Here is a 15,179-nt window from a genome sequence, read left to right as displayed (position 1 = left end):
AACATTCCCTGGTATGTAGCAGCTCCAGTGACCTTGATTCTTGTTGAATTCACAGAGATAATTTTTACAGAGCCTCTACTTTTCTCACTGTGGTATATTTATCCAAGGAGTACCTTGCATATTTCCCCCCATCTCTCTGAGCAGTAAATTTATTCTAATTGCAAAGAGATATAGTAAAAGCCTGATTGAATGCTTGGCAGTTTATAGAGATTTATTTCTGGGGCTTAAGGGGGTTTTTAGTGTGTGACTAGAGCAGGGTTGAGGGGAGCTGCAGAAAGGAGCCCAAGAGAAAACGTAGATTTAATGGATCTATAAAATGACCCTGCAGTAGATAAATGCTTGTTCCAAAGAAACTTAAACAGCCTGACCCAAACCAAGGTCTGTGACAGCCAGTCCGACAAGAGGTGTCTGAAGCCTTGCATATTTCACTTTGGGTTTTCAGGTTTCCATATGAAATTTGTTATTCCCCAGGCAGAGGTGAGAGAGAGGGGAAATCTGTTTTCCAGAGGGAAGAAAGCATATTTAACTACAAATTTCTGAGCACTAAAAGCTATGCAAAGAGGAAAAAGTAAACCTCCAGCACCTGCCCTTAAAATCACTTTGCCTTTTCTCTAACTCTCTTAAAGCTGAATTCTGAATTTTAAGCCTAGGATCCTGGAAAGCAGATCATGAGAACCTGCTCTTTGTACCAGGATTTCTGCATGAGAACCGGCCACCTTCCAAAGGCCAGTTATCCCAGGCACTTCCAGCTCATAGTGATACAGAGGGGCACTATCCCCTAACAGAGCCTTCTGCTTAGAATAGGCTCTGCTTGCACACACTGCTGAACTTTTCCACGAGATCCTTCTAGCCTTTTGATCCCATGAGTGACATTCATCTTTTTTGCAGCTGCTTTGCAAGTTTTGCTGAGGATGAATTTTAGGGCTTTCAACTGTTAAATTTGTTATATTGTAAATCTAATCACTACTAACGTTTGTTCTGGGGGAAGAAGCAAAACAGAAAAGGGTCCAAAGAAGACAATAGTGGGGAAGTAGTTTGGAGAGTGAATGCTCTGGCCCTTTTGGCCACAGGCTGAATGGAGTTTGGGTCAGCATTTCTCCCGGCTCTCTGCATCAGCTTTAATAATACAATAGCGCCATTTATTTTATCAGCAAAAGTGAGCTTATTCAGTAATAGCCAGAGAAGTTGCAACTCAGGATACCGAATAATGGTGGACTGTAGGCAAATCCAAGGAACAAAGAAGGGAAACCTTTTATAGGGAAAGGGGGAGAGTTGGGAGGGTCTGTAATAACCAAGGAGCCATTGGAGAAGCTGGGAGTCCAGAGTCTGGAAGCTTGTCATTGGTTGGGCTGCTACAGTCTCCAATTGGCTGGGCTATCCTTCAGGGAGAGAAGTGTTCCCCTTCCTGCTGGATAGTGGAGTAGGCAAAACTTTCCTGTGGCAGATGTAGGAGAGATCGCACACGTCCTGAGGGGTCCTCTCTTCCTGTTTGGAGTAGTTGAGGGTACATGGCGGAGGTGAGAGTGCCCCCTACAGGTCTGTGCTGATTAATTTTAGCAGAGGTTTCTTTAATTCTACATCTACTGTTTTCTTTCTTTCTTTCTTTTTTTTTTCTTCAGGAATTAGCATAAGGAGACCTTAGGTAAACATTTTTTTTTCTTTTTATAGCCACACTCATGGCATATGAAATTCCAGGGCTAGGTACTGAATCCAAGCCTCAGCTGGGACCTACACTACAACTGCAGCAACAAGCCACTGTGCCACAGTGGGAATTCACTAGGAACAAGTTTTAAATTTTTTGATTGTGAAGTTTAACACTCATACAGAAAAAAAAAAGCAGTTTAACATTTAGTTTTAGAGTTAATACCCAAGTCAAGAAGTTTAACGCTGCAAATTCTCCCCCCATCATAGCATTTCTCATGCTCTTAGAGGTAACCACAGTTACAGATATAATCAAATCACTTCTTTGCTTTTTTAAACAATTATTCAGCACCTAAGTGTGTATCTATATATAGAATATAGTTTAATTTTATGTATGAAGATTATATAAATGGAATTATACAAATTCCATTACATACATGGAATGAATGCCTTGTTCTTTTGTGTCTGGCTTCTTTGGCTCAATCTCATGTTTTTAAGAGTCATCTAGTTGTAATAGTTGCAGTTCATGTTTATTACAGCACAAAATTTTAATTTACTCATGTGCTGTTGATGAAAAATCCAGTTATTTCTAGTTTGGGATCATGAAGCTGCTGGGAGCCCTCTAGTGCATATACACAGGAAGCATGATAATTTGTTCAGTTTTCCTGGTTGATGTCAAACAATTCAATACATATCTATCTTGAATCAAGGCTAGTCATGGGTTTAATGGCAAAATGGGCAAGATTTGTCACTTGTTCATTCAATGAACACAAACCAAACTTCTATTGGAGGAACAGGAAATATGTGACACAAACTTTCCTCCGTTCTGTGCTCAGAGCAGACATGACTAGTTCATAAGAGTGTGCTTTTCTGTTCAGTCTGGCTGTGGCTTCAGAATCCTTTGCAACCTGATCCTCAAGGCAGCCACTGCTAAGAGTCAGAGATGGGAGATGTGATGGTTAATTTCCTATGCCAACTTGGTTAGGCCACAGTGCCAAATATTTGGTCAAACATTATTCTAGATGTTTCTGTGAAGGTATTGAGTTTGTTGAGATTAACGCTTAAATCAGCTGACTTTGAGTAAAGCAGATAACCCTTTATAAATATGGGTTTCTGCCGATGAATTGAAGGCTTCAACAGAAAAAACACTGACTTATTCCAAGGAAGAGGACATTCTGCCACCAGAATGCCTCTGGATTTAAACTGCACCTTTTCCCTGGGTCTCCAGACTATAGCCTACTACCCCTGCAGGTTTTGAACTTGCTAGCCTCCACAGTCATGTGAGCCAACTCCTTACACTCTTTCTCTACAAATATACATACGTCTCTTCGGTTCTCTCTGGAGAACACTGACTAACACAGGCATCATGCTATTTGCATAGGATTGTCTGGTGGCACAGCAATGGCAAGCCTTTCAAGCTAATTTAAGTAAAAGAGATTTACTTTTGATAGAATGTAACCTCTTAGATCAACTACCAGGAAATACTTTTAATATTCAGTATTACTGCCCTCAAAACCGATTCATTTTAACACTCCTTATACCTGAGATACTTTTCAAAATGAAATTCCTGTGGGCGTGTATACAGTTTCTCCCCAGTATCTGAGAGTCATCAGTTGCCGTCAGCCAGTGAGAACTAGAAGAAAGAAGCTATGCTGACTGTTCTTCACGAACAGCACTGCTTCTAGTCAATGAGCTGAGCTGAATGTGTCCTGGCATATATGTTGTTTATTTTGCTCTGGGCTCCCTTCCTGCCATTGCTTTTGTGTTCTGGCAAGCAGTTTAACTCAGACTGACCGGCCAAAGTAGCATGGATGATAATCCTGGCCCTACTGTAAAGAAATAAGAGGGGATTATCACGCTAGATGTTAAATACAGGTTCTTCAGAGGCTGTAGATTCTGTAAGACATTGGATGAAGAAGCAGAGGGTCTAGCTCAGCCGGCCCACAGGGAGAGGTGGGAGTCTGTTGACATTATGTACGGCCTCATATAGGTCAGTACAGCTCAGAAGGATTGACCAACAAATGTATGAACAGGAGCTGGAAGAATTTATGGCAAGAGAATGGAAGAGTGATTGCCAGTGTCAAAGCCTGGTCACATCTCTGTGGGGACTGTGCCAGGTGGGCTCCTCCAGGCTGCTGCTAAATGGAAGGGGTGGGATGCCAGGCCTCTGCTGGGTCTGTGTCTGTGCTGCCTGTGCTCTCTGCTTCTCTGCCACACTCTCCCCTCTGCAGATCAGCTGCTTCTGCAGGCTCTTGGTTCCTGTGGCCCCATCACATAGGCTCTGTTTGGCTTTGGGTGATGGTGAGAGATCTTGATGGCCTTCCTGAATTCTCTGACCCACTGTGGAGTTCACCTGCAACAGTGTGGTAGATGGTCTCCCAGAGGCTGGCAACTCCCTACCTCAAGCATCCAGGTCTCTCTACTGCTCTGAGAGCTTTTTCCTGAACAGAAGCTTGCTGAACTGCAGGCACATGCAGCCCCACCCGGTGGAAGTCAAGAATCACTGAGTAAACACCCCAGCCTCCCATCTTCCAGAGAACAACTCCGAGGCATGTCTCGTCTGATTCCTCAGAGGATCTCAAATGGGGACCAAGCCACAATTTCCCAAGGCAGTAACCTGCTCATTAATGCACCTGTCATTAGCTTTTCTCCCTTCTCTGTGTCCCTTTCCTACCCTCACTGTGCTTCCTCAAATGATTTCCCAAATTCTTATCCCAATGTCAGATTTGGGAGGTCAGTTTTATGTGACCTTCCAGGGGTCATACTTTCTGACTCCTGAGCTTTAAGACTCTAAGTTCAAGTTTTTGTGGGGAAATTTGACTTGTCTAGATCAAAGGTCACATGTGCACCCCTGGTTTACTTAGTCATGCCGGTTAAGGGGAGGAGGTGAGAGGCGGGGCTTAGTGTTATTTAGGACATGATTGACATTTCCAGCACACCTGACTTCTCTATGCCAGGAGTTGTGCTGGGCAATGAGGCACAGAGAGAGCAAAACCCAATTCCTGCCCTTATGGAGTTCTAGTTGGGAAGTAGACTTATAAGTGATACTTATATTACAAAGTGCTAAAGTTTTTTTTTTTTTTTTTTTTTTTTTGTCTCTCTAGGGCTGCACCCATGGTATATGGAAGTATCCAGACTAGGGGTTGAATCAGAGCTACAGCTGCTGGCCTACACCACAGCCACAGCAACGCAGGATCCAAGCCATGTCTGTGACCTACACCACAGCTCATGGCAACGCCAGATCCTTGACCCACTGAGCAAGGCCAAGATTGAACCTGAGTCCTTGTGAAGAGTAGTCAGTTTGTTACCGCGGAGCCACAATGGGAACTCCACAAAGTGCTAAGTTCTATAGCATTGGGGCATACAAGTATTATGGAAGTAAAATAACCATAGGTTGGGGCATTGAATGATGGGTAGAAGCTCTCCAGAAGAAAGGGTATAGAGTGGACTTTCCAGGCAGAGGAAGCAATATTGGCAATGGTATTGCAATAAGAAAACACAACTGCTTGGCTCCCTGGCTACAGCTGCACCTTCTCTTTGTGTTTTATTTTCTCCCAAGGAGCAACAGTGTGGCACCACAAAGGAACCTCAGATACTTTGGGCTCAAAACTCCTGTTATTTATTTTTACACATCTATGGGGAAGATGTCCACATGTTTTAAAGCCAGGGGAAATACTACTTTATAGTAAAGGGAGAAAAAGCTTAGAGGAGGCTGGAAAATGGAAAATTGGAGCACAGAGTCTGTGATGAGAAGTTTCTTTTTTTTTTTTTTTTGGTTGCATCTGCAGTATGCACAGTAACAATGCCAGATCCTTAACCCACTGTGCCACAAGGAACCTCCAAGAAGTTGGTTTTCTATGGCACAGAGCAATTGCTCCTGGAGTCATCAGGAGTGATATTTATAATCAGGATAAGCTAATGCTATAGATGAGTTCCTGTGATTCTTCTGTTTATAGGAAGCCAGATCACCTCTGTCTGCTGCAGACCGCAAGAGCCTTGTCCTCACATGGAAGAGACCATTCAAAATATTGAACCTTTCTATAGTAGATACCTGACCAGTTGGAGATGACTTCGGACGGCCAGACCCAGTGCACCCAGGCTGAACTCCAGCCCTGTCTTAGGGACCATTTAACCCAACACTTGTTTTACAGAAGAGATTGAAGGACTTACCTGAGACCATGTGGTGGCCAGGCTAAGAGTAGAACCCAAGGCTTCTATGTCCACTCTCTAACCCTCTCCACTGCAGCCTGAGGCCTCAAAACCCTGGTAAGGCAAGTGGGGCAACCCTGGTAAGGCAAGTAAATAAATATCTACTGTTTATTTGCAAATAATTTATACTTGTAAATACAGTGTATTACATAACACATTATAAAGGATGCAGGGAAATAGTTAAAAAAAGTTGCCTTGGGAATTCCCACTGTGGCACAGCAGAAATGAATCTGGCTAGTATCCATGAGGACACAGGTTCGATCCCTGGCCTTGCTCAGTGGGTTAAGGATCTGGTATTGCTGTGAGCTGTGATGTAGATTGCAGATGTGGCTTGGATCCTGCATTGCTGTGGCTGTGGTGCAGGCCAGCTGCAGTAGCTCTGAATTGACCCCTAGCCTGGGAACTTCCACATGCCACAGGTGTGGCCCTAAAAAGAAAAAAAAAAAAAGTTGCCTAATAAGTGTGCAAGACGTCACTATTATTTTTCTTAAATCAACCTAATTCTGACTCCACGTCCCCATCCTGCCATTCTTGTGAGAAAGGTAACCAACCACCTCCCTCTCTCCAACCCATAGGCTCATGCGGAAGTCCAGAGGTCTTGTAGAACACCAAGGTCCTGCCTTATCATTATCATTCACTTAACTAACAAATATTTATTGAACACATACCACATGCCAAGGGCTGCTTTAGGAGCTGATAAGTAGTGCTATCCAAAAGAGGTCAAATCCATGTCCTCTTGTTTCAGGCTGAGCAGGCATTTCTGTTTCTCACCTGAGGCCCAGGAGGCACACTGGTGATACTGGGATGAGGCCTCTGTGGGAAGGTGCAGCCCCTCCCCACTAGATAGATGCTGCCCATTCAGGCACAGCCAGGAGGCAGTGGTAGGTCCCCTCTGGATGACTCTATAATCTTTCCTGACAAGACATCTCTTCTCCCAGACTTATCACTTCTCAGAGGCATCCTCCCTCTGCCCTCTCTCTCCAGAACACCCCTCATAGTCTCTCAGTGCAAAATTTTTTAAAAAGAAAATGCTATGTTTACTTCTTGTTATAAATACACCAGAATCTTCAGAACAAAATTGTTTATATTTAATTCAATTGAGATTTTTTAACATTGTGATAAAAGCACATGACATAATGTTTCCCATCTTAATAATTTTTTAAGTGTTCCCTGGCAATGAAAGCCAAAGTGCAAAACTTTGACCAGGAGAGGCTGCATCCGATTTTTCACCCTGCCCTGAAATTCTAGACAAAGCATTACAAAGCCTACACGTCTGTTCGAAATGGAAGCAATTTAATATTTCGGTCAACCATCTTGCCACACGAATATCATGACTATGAAACCAAGTAACAGTGCTGACTTGGCCATGCTGAACTTTTTATATCAAATTCCTGCTGTAGACATTTGGTAAACATGTAAAAGAGTGTGTGTGTTTGGGTGTGCACACATGCATGTGCACGTGTGTTCCATGGCTGGGCCTCAGGAAAGACTTGAAGGCCTCAAAGTTTCTGTCTGGTACCAGATCATTGTCCATTAGCATCCGCTCCCTCTTTTTGATTTCTGGGTAGCCCCTGACCCCCACACCACCCCAAATGATGCCGCCTCTGGGTTCCACCTCTATCAGCTACCCAAGAAAGTCCCTGATAAAACCACTCCAGGTAAGGTATTGTCTGTTCAAGGCCTAAAGATTATGTGGGGACATCTATATTGTAACTGGGGACACTGGAGACCAAATAGCTTCCAAGATGCAAAGGAGGGATCTGTAAGGATAGAATTTCATTCATTGTGACAGGACAAGACTTTTGCATGGAGGAATAGTTTTGTGCTTCACTTTCTTAGGGGGATAATCATGTAATTTTCACATGTTCGTTAGGCAATTAAAAAAGATTTTTCATCACTCTTTCTCTCAGCAATGTTATCTCTGCAGATGGTATAAAGCGTTGCTACTGTACCAAGCACTCTGATTTCTGAGTCTCCCCTGCCCCTCCCATCCCGCCCCATGTTCCGTATCCAAATAGCTGACTTCTTGCTGGACATTTCCACCAGGATGTATTCTGTACTCATGGAATCTCAAATTCAACGTGTATACAACCAAAATTATCATCTTTTCCCGCAAACCTAGCCCTTTTCCTGATAGTTGTTATTTCTGTTAATAATATTATACTCCCTATCCTTTGTGTTTACAATCTTCAAATGATCTCTGGGTCTTCCCTTTTCCTTTGCTCCCCACATCTGGATAATGAGAACATTCTGTACCCTCGATCTCCATAAGATCTCTCAATCCACTCCTTCCTTTCCATCCCCACTGCCAGTCCTCTGGATCTGGCCCTCTTGAACTGTTGCCTGGACTGTTGGAGTAGCCTCTAAGTTTTCTTCACCTTGGTGTCTGGTCTCTCCTATGATGGTCTAGATCCATCTTCTTGGGTAAATTTTTAATCATGTTGCAGACAGTGAGGACTGTGTTTTGTTCATTTTTATATCTCAGTGCCTAATACAGTACCTGGTACACAGTAGGAATTTTGTCAAGGTTGGATTAAGTGTACTACAGAAGGCAATGACTTATTTGAGTGTCCAAGGCCTGGAGTCAACATCTTGGATCCTGCCAATCATTCTCCACATACTAAATTCCTACTGTATGGCAGTGTGCAAATGCCAGACATATCCTGGTGAACAAGATTGGGGTAGTCACTGCGTCGGTGGAGCTACCACTTAAGAATGATTTTTTTAGATCTCACTATTAGAACATGCTTCTTTGATCTGCAGAATCAAATTTCTTTTTGTTAAAAATCAGGAATTTATTGTATCGTTTATTTTGTGTATCAGGTTGTGGAATAAATCTTTAAACTTATGGTCTAAATAGTCTTGTGATTCTATTTCACCTAGGAGGTCTGTTGTAAGAAATAAAAATTGGGAGTTCCCATCGTGGCGCAGTGGTTAACGAATCCGCCTAGGAACCATGAGGTTGCGGGTTCGGTCCCTGCCCTTGCTCAGTGGGTTAACGATCTGGCGTTGCCGTGAGCTGTGGTGTAGGTTGCACATGCGGCTCGGATCCCATGTTGCTGTGGCTCTGGTGTAGGCCAGTGGCTCCAGCTCCGATTCGACCCCTAGCCTGGGAACCTCCATATGCTGCGGGAGCGGCCCAAAGAAATAGCAAAAAAAAAAAAAAGAAATAAAAATTGAACAGGATCACCTAGGTGTACCTAGTTTTTAAATTTTCATCTTTAACTTTCCTTGTAAAGACTCAATCCTCTACAATTTAAAAAGCAGATTCTAATGAAATGTCATCAACTGAACCTGTTGATGTAGACACTGTTCTAAGCACTTTATGCATGTTATCTCATACTATCCTTACAAACAACAAAAGCCAACTACTAATACTATCCCCATTTTACAGAAGGGAAATCTTTAAATAATCTGCCCAAATTCATACAGCTGGTGGAGTTAGGCTCTGACCCCACATAGTATGGCTTTTCCGTCTGTGCGCTGAACCTCAATTCTAAATTGTCACCCACCCTTTTTTTTTGTTTGTTTGTTTGTTTTTGTTTTTTAGGGCCACACCAGCAACACGTGGAGGTTCCCAGCTAGGGGTCCAGTTGGAGCTGCAGCTGCTGGCCTATACAACAGCCACAGCAACTGCCAGAGCCGAGCTGCGTCTGCGAACTACACAACTGACAGCAACACAGGATCCTTAAGCCACTGAGCATGGCCAGGGATGGAACCCACTCTCCACGGACACCAGTCAGGTCCATTACTGCTGATCCACAAGTGGAACTTTTTTTAGAGTAGAGGGACCTAATAAGTTCCTCCCTGGAGAGCAGGGCTCAAGGGGGTGGAGGGTGTGGGGGCAAAAGGAGTTACCCTTGGAGCCCCACCATACCCCTGCTTTCCCTGCATGGGTTGGGGGCTGCCCACCTGTTAAACTCACTATTCTTACTAGTCAAATACTGTTCAGTAGGTTTTCTGTTGGCAATTTAAAGGTTAACATCGCTGAAGAGCTGAGCAATCATATGGGATTTTTAAATGTCTAATGTCTAATCCCAGCCAGGTAGTGTCCTGAGGAGGTAATGAAAAATTAAAAGCTTTTTTTTTTTTTTGGCTGAGCACTAATCTTCGTGGTTATGGATGTTGTCATGTGCCAGAGGATACTGAGATAATAAGTTAACATAAAATTGGTGGTACAGTTTTTAACCTGACAGCTCTGTGTGTCTGATATGTTTTCTGCAAGTAATTTAAAGATAAGATTCTACTCTCTAAAACATGTTCTTCAAAGATTGCCAACACAATAGAGTATTTATGTAATTGTATCAATTATACACAGAAAAACTATAGCGCTAGGAGTAGAGGAGTGTTTTAATCACAAAATATTAAAATAACAAAATATAACAACAAGATGCAAACCACACTTTGTCAGTGAGCATTCTTGGCATTGAGTTTTAGAAGCCATTTTGCATGGAAATGAATAAAATATAAACACAGTACTTTATCTAGGATATGACAAGAAACTTCAAGATTGTACTGTGCATTAAGATAACATTCCAAACCTATCCTTTCAAGTTTTCAGCCAAGAATTTGTTTTTATAATTTCTTTGCAGTTGGTGAACAGCTAGACTCTACTTGAGAATATCAATTTTCATGCTTATGGTCCCAGTCCCGTAGTGTGTAACTGTTAACTTGCTGTGTGACCTTGACTAAATCACTCCCCGCCAACTTGACCCAAATGAAGGAGCAGAATCTCTCAGGCCCCTTCCAGTTTTAAAATGCTGTGGCTCTAGCCTATGGATCATGACATAAACACCATAAAAAGTGATGGCTGGAACACTGGATTTTTTAAATTGGAGCTATTTAAGCATTTTTAAATGATCGGTCTTATAGTCAGCTGTACAGAGACTATAAACCACGGCAGCCAGGGCCTATTTACTTGGTTTTGATGCTGGTTAGCAGCAGCTGTGCTGTTTCAAGTCACCAAGCACCTTCTGCAGTTCACAGAAACAGTCTGTCCATGTGATTCCTGGACTCCCCAACATGAGGGGGGCCTGAGAGATTCTGGGCAAAAGAAGCAGTGGGCCGTGAAGCAACCGCCATGGACCATGAGATGGCCTTGAACATCCACCAGAGACAGAGGAGGTGTGGACCCCGTGATCCACTGCTTAGATTGCCCCTTCGAGACCAAAGTACTTATGCCCTCAGTTGCTGGGAGTGTTGGCTGCTGATGGTTCTTCAGATGAGACCCACTCCGGAGAGAGCCTTTGGTGAGAGAGAGCAGCTTTGCCCAAACCAACACCCCTGTCCCAGGCAGCCTGCACCCAAGAACTGCAGGTTCCACTAAGTGGACAGCCCTTCCCCCAGTGGAGGTCCAACTCTGAAGGGCCAAGCTAGTGCCCCAGCTCCTGTAGGGTGGCCTTTGCTGCAGCCACATGTGCTGTATCACAGTGCAGTTTCTCCCTCGGCCCACAGATGTCGCCCAGGAGCACTCCCCTTGAACTTGTGGCACTCAGATCTCTCTCAGAGTCTGCTCCAGGAGTCAGAACCTGCCACAGAAACTCAGACCTGAGTTCGAATTGGGTCTGCTTAACTCTAGGTCAGGAGTAAAAGTCCTCTTCATCAAATAAAATGAAAACTACCTCATAGAATTGTTTATTATACAAATATGAGGAAAAGAAACCAAAGCACAAAGTAAATAATTTGTATTAACAATTTAATATTATTAAGCATTTATTATATGTCAGGTGATGTTTTATGTATTTACCATTTAACTCTATGAGAAAGATAATATCCCTGATTTACAGATGAGACAACTAAGGCACAGAGATGTTAAATGTTGCTCCAACCTCACGCAACTAATAAGTGTCAGTAATTCAAACCTAGACTCCTGGGCTGCAGAAAGAGCATTCCTAGCTAAAAACTCTGCTGCTAAGACAGGAAAATTTTTTAAATATTTGGATGATAATAAATAGAAGCCCAGTAACATCACCTGATTTCAGAAGTACCTTTGAAACAAAGGCTTTATAAAAGAAAAATCTGGAGTTCCCATCATGGCTCAGCAGAAACAAATCTGACTAGTATCCATGAAGATGCAGGTTTGATCCCTGGCCTTGCTTGTGGGTTAAGGATCCAGTGTCACTGTGAGCTTTGGTGTAGGTCGCAGATGCGGCTCAGATCTGGCATTGCTGTGGCTATGGCATAGGCCAGTGGCTACAGCTCTGATTTGACCTCTAGCCTGGGACCCTCCCTATGTCGTGGGTGTGGCCCTAAAAAAGACCAAAAAATTTTTTTTAAAGAATTCTGTATTCTTTATTGCTTACATTTTTATGTCGTTATAGATTGTTTATTTTTGCTTCAGATAAACCCTTTTTCATCAAGAGAATGAATGAAACAGTTAGGTGGGGGACCTAATCTGATATAACAGTGGTTGCTCCATGAGATAATGTATTTTTGCTATTTGTTTCTATTTTAATGAAACATGTACTGAGTTTCTATTTTAATCAAATGTACTAAGTACAAGGTCAAAGAATAAATAGAACAGTGACACTTATCTCACTATTAGGTAGTAATTTTGTGTATTAATAGGGTGTAGGTTATATTGTATTTCCTACAATTTAAAATATCTCCTTCCTCTGGGTCATTATAATGGCCATACATTATTGGCCAAGAGGAGAGGGACCCCGTGACAAAGGTCCCTGCTGTGCCCCTCCTGACCCCTCATTGGCAGTTTATACTTTTCACTTCAGACTAGTTGTCTGTTAGCATCCAGTGGAAGGCATTTGTTTCACATTTTACTTCTAATCCGAAGAAATTTATACCATATTTTTTATCTTAGGGGATAATGTATTAATAATGCTCGTTTGGATCCCTGTTATACTTTTAAGGCCAGGGAAGTTTCTTTTACTCTTTAAGGCACAAGTCCGTTAAAGTTTTTATGATTTGCAAACAAAGTGGATTTTCATCTTCTGCTATTAGATAACTAAGGTAAAGGAGAGTTCCTTCTACATCAAATAAATTAAACATCTAAATAATTTATAGCTCCAGTTTCGTTTGCCAGACTAGCACAACTGAATAAAGTCAACAGATTAAATGTTCCCTGGGCAATCAGCAAGGGTATGAGATACAGCACCTGGGCTGCCCCATTGGATCTCATTATTAAATCACAGGCAAGAATTTAGAATCCAGGGTCCCAGGAGATGGGTTGGAGCAGATTTTGCAGGACAGAGCTTTTGCTCCCGCCAGGTATTATAACAGCCATTACTCCTGATCTTCGGAAGTGGAAAACTCTTAGTACAATGGAGGTAAAGAGAGGGGCAGAGAGAGGGAAGGAGAGACAGAGGCAGAGAGAGGGGTGAAGGGGAGAGACTGCATTTTCGGTGAAGAAGGACTCATTAAAGTCTTTAGAAACACTCATTAAAGACAATGTGTATTAGCAGAATCTCAGAGCAAAAGTTAGAAAGAGTTATGGAATATTTTGTATATGGGACCACTATTTATCACTAAGTGTCAGAACAAGAGCTAGCTTGAAAAACAGACAATATTTCCCTCTTTCTAATTTCCAGGTTTTGACTAATGCCTGCTTTTGTCTAGAAAAGGAAGGTTTGATTTCCAGAGCTGATGGCAACAACCAAGAAACATTAGAGCTTAGGATTAGGGAGTAACGTGTAATAGCCAGTCTACTGCTTGGGAAGGTGTTTAAGTGCCAGAAACCAGTCATCGCATCTTTAACAAAAGGAATTTATTAATCAAAGTAGGGGTTTAAAATTGCACATTCAATTATGGGAGGGTTCAGATGATCAGTGGAAAGCTGAGGTGGGAGGCAGCAAAAAAAAAAAAAAAAAAAACTACTTTTACATCCTATTCATTGCACCCAATAGACAAACCGGGTCCTACTTAAAACAAACAAACAAAACAAAACAAACAAAAAACCTATGTAATTCTCTCCCTTCTTGAAAGGTTTCCTGGATATCTAAGTGCTACAAGGAAAATATGGCAGGTAGAACTATGCTTGTACTTCTTAACTATTATTGGCACAGCTTCTCTGGAGATGAATGGGATAGAGAAAGAGAACAAAGAAAAAGTTCCGGGTGTATTGTATACTGACACCTCTAGCTATCACTGGACTTCTGTGATTGTCCCTTTGATGACGGGTGAGAATTAGAGAGAGAAGATAAAGGTCGGGACGGGTGTGTGTGGGAGGGGAATAATGATTTAGAGTGCTTCACCTCCAAAGTATCTGAATTTAAGGTAAAACCATTAAATTGGGTTCATTGCTGAATTCTCACAGGGTACACTAATCTTTTCATTTTCATTTAGGAAGAAAGGGTGGAAGAGAAGTTTCTCATGCTTGCTTTATGAACGTGGCCTTGAAAATGTCCACAGAACTATTGTTTTCTTGTTGAGTCTGCAGCCAGGAAGGCAGAAATCACTGCGGCAAAGCAGGTGTGAACGTCCCCCTACTTGAGGCAGCTCTCTTTGAAGCTGGAAAATCAAGGACGCTGGTACCTTCAAGGAAACAAGGATATAATTATCACAACACCCAATTGGCCAGTGACCTTCCATTCCTCACGCCTGCCCTCCTCCCTTCGCTGGCACCAGCCCAGGTCCGCACAGACTGAGCTCTCTCTGTGTCCCAGACCGGTGCTCAGACGGAGGAGCAGCCCACTCCTGCACCCTTTGAAAGCTTCTTAATCTCTTTCTACTGCGCTGCTCTTGCTGACATAAATCCGCCAGCCCAGGGGGCCCCTGAGCCCCCCACAGAGGGAGGCCCTCCAGGCCAAGTGGAGTCTGAGCAGCTAAGGCGTAGAATTTATGCTTCCTCTCACCTGTGCCATCTGTCTGTGGCCTCCGCTCCAGTCTTTTTTGAGGTTTGCACAGAACCTCCCAGCTCCTTGCCAAGTCTGCCATCATCACCTCCGTCACAGAAGCTGACTTCTCAAGGCCACTGGAAGCTAATAACAGGGACTCTCAACTTCATTATTATATTTGAAATGTTGAAAGCAGAAGCTAATAAAATAAGTTCAGAAAAACAAAAAGAGCTATAAATTATCATTGGAAAGGAGTGGCTAAAGAGCTCATCTACTCAAAACACCTAGGGGCTATTTCTCAATTACAGCAATAATCCAGTCTTTGGTCTTCTTCCTTTCATTGTGCAAAAGCCTTGGCTGTGTTCTCTTAGCACAGGTTCTCGTCTGCTTCTATGGTCAAGTGTCTAGAATCAAGAGTTACAAAACAAACACTCCCTACCCAACTCCTTCACACACACACACATGCACACACACACGCACACGCACACGCACATACTTACTCACTCAACTCCCCACTCAGCCTTGGTCCTAAAGCATACA

At 42.8% G+C, this 15,179-nt stretch overlaps 1 long non-coding RNA gene across 2 annotated transcripts in view; it reads left to right on the top strand.

Annotated features, from left to right (window-relative positions):
* LOC102161978 overlaps positions 1–14,867 on the top strand; it is a 53,051-nt gene extending 38,184 nt beyond the window's left edge. For both annotated transcript variants that reach the window (XR_002341530.1, XR_002341531.1), the window contains one exon: positions 14,149–14,867. This is a non-coding gene — a long non-coding RNA (uncharacterized LOC102161978). The remainder of the gene's footprint in view (positions 1–14,148) is intronic.

The sequence above is a fragment of the Sus scrofa genome, chromosome 2 (assembly GCF_000003025.6).
Source record: "Sus scrofa isolate TJ Tabasco breed Duroc chromosome 2, Sscrofa11.1, whole genome shotgun sequence".
Taxonomy (NCBI): Eukaryota; Metazoa; Chordata; class Mammalia; order Artiodactyla; family Suidae; genus Sus; species Sus scrofa.
Note: the sequence above shows the minus strand (reverse complement) of the source record. Positions and strands in the feature narration are given on the sequence as shown.